This window comes from Penaeus japonicus, unplaced genomic scaffold (genome assembly GCF_977035675.1).
Source record: "Penaeus japonicus unplaced genomic scaffold, GWHDUDI00000001_assembly GWHDUDI00000040, whole genome shotgun sequence".
Classification (NCBI taxonomy): domain Eukaryota; kingdom Metazoa; phylum Arthropoda; class Malacostraca; order Decapoda; family Penaeidae; genus Penaeus; species Penaeus japonicus.
In genome coordinates, this window is record NW_028234442.1 from 3,457,739 (window position 1) to 3,460,238 (window position 2,500).

Consider the following 2,500-nt stretch of genomic DNA (forward strand, 5'->3'; position numbering starts at 1 on the left):
AACTTTTTTGCGTGAATATTCAAAAGACAGAAATATATTTTTCCCACATTCTTCATTGTGAATCATATTACATGTATAAAAAAAATCCCCGTTCACAAGGCTAATTTGTGTTGCACCTTTTAATTTCTATTTTTTGGTGTTCCGAAAAAAAATTATCCAACAGCTTCTGATGGTAATTCTCTTGATAACTTTTCATCCTATTACTGAGTTATCGTAGCTGCCCGCAAATACTGAAAAGTACAGCCGTATTCTAAGTCCCTAAGCGCGCCGTGTTCATGACATGAACATACCGCGTTTGGTATTCTAGAATCGCGGGTTCGTTGCAAAAGCGTGGTAAAGTTGTGGAAAGTATTGGAACAATCGTGGAAATTCCGTGACAAGGGGGTAGGCTTGTCACGATAGTTACACGGATGAAAAAAAATTATATTTTTACTGTACTTTTTCTTACCAATACTTCATATGAGCATACTACGTTTGGAAAGTAATATCTATATTGGATATATTAGGCAACATTGTCCTAGACTTGGATTACAAACCCTTTTGGGAAAACATGGATTCTCTGCTGATTTTGAGTTTGGCGGACTTTTCGAAGGAGAGTGAAGTTGAATGAATGGTAAAAGTAGTCAGGAACGTGAAGTTAAAGTATATAATTATATGAAATCTGTATACATTAAATCTATATGTATGATATATTAAAGATACACATATATTTACAGTATATACAGAGACAAAATAAGGAAGATTTATTCATAAACACACGATCCCTCTCATCCTGTTTGTTTTGATCGAGCGTAGAGTGAATTACCAACGGCGCGTTCGTGAACTGGTTGTTAATTCTTTAACTAGGAACAAGTACAACGACTGATTCATACTAAAATTGTACTATCTTTTGTTAGCATTTCTTATGATTGTAGTTTCTCTTAGGAATTTGTCGTTTGGACAATGCCATTCATCTGAAACATGGTAACTTTGGAACGGTTGGTAAACCTGAAGCAACTGACACAAACGTGCCACGCTTTTGCATACTAGATACTGCATTCGTGACATGAACACGACATGGACATGACATGGCCACGACAGGCAGAAAACGTCCAAGAATACGGCTGGTAGTCTTGTGTCACCTCTGCAAAACACCAGTATATCACAATCTAACAATCTCTTCTGCTACTTCACTTCCTCTTTCTCGATAGATTCTCATCACCGCCCAACCTCCCATTGGCGCTGCAACACCCCAAGAGATATAGCCTAACTTGTCTTGCAATTTGTAGCCATAGAAGCATTCCAACACCTATTCCCGCGCAAGCCTACATCAACGACATACCTTCCTGCTTTGTGAGTGAAATATATGACACGCGAGTCCCGGAACATTCTCGTAGCTTGTATAAAAGACAACCGAAAAGGAGAAATGCAATATTGAATATATTGTTCAAAGTGCGAGGTTCTCTCTTAGGTATGGTTGGTAGCATTCTAAATTAACTAATGTTCTTATATTTGTGTGTGAGAGAGAGCGCGAGATTGTATTGTGTGTGATAAGAGTGTTAAAATAGAACTGAAAAAAATCACATGTTGATTGCATAGTAAAGAGCTTTATATAGTATATATATTAATATATGTATAAAACGAGCATACAAATGAATATAACTTTAGAATTTCTGATACTGAATGCAACCAAGACGGTTATTGAGTCGGTAATATAAAGTATAGTATATACATCTTATTATAGCATAAATACAGCTCTATAAAATATATATAACATATCACATATTGCGTGAAAATAGCAATGTAAGTGATCGATGAAAGACGAAGTATATAAAGTACAAACAAAGAGGGATGAAAAGAATTAAAATGGGGGAGGGGGGGTAAAGGAGGAGTGGAAAAGAAACAGATAGAATGATAGAAAGGGTGATGAAGGAAAAGGGAGGAATCAAGAGAAAGAGGGAGTGGGGATATATATATATATATATATATATATATATATATATATATATATATATATATATATATATATATATATATATATATATATATATATATATATATATATATATATATATATATATATACATATGTGTGTGTGTGTGTGTGTGTATGAGAGAGAGAGAGGGAGGGAGGAGAGACTGAGAGAGAGAGAGAGAGATATGTAGATAGAAAGAGAGAGAGAGAGACTGTGAGAGGGGGAGGAGAGAGATTGAGAGGGGGGGACAAGAACAAGAGTGAAAGAGAGAGGGAAGGAGAAAGAGAGAGAGACAGCGCACGCGAGCAACAGTGAAAGAGAGAAAGAGGCGAGGGGGGGGGAGGGCGCCTTGGCATGGCACGGGCCGCCTCCTGGCACCGTCCCCGCACCGTCGCCTGGGCGGGGCGGCTTGAGAAGCATCAGTGGCGGAGTCGTAGTGCCGGTGGAGGGTCGTGGCATCAGGGTGCCATGCCCAAGAACGGCGCCTCCCGTGTCGCACTGGTCGTGGTGACTTGCGAAACAAGGTCGTTCCCGGTCGTTCCCAAG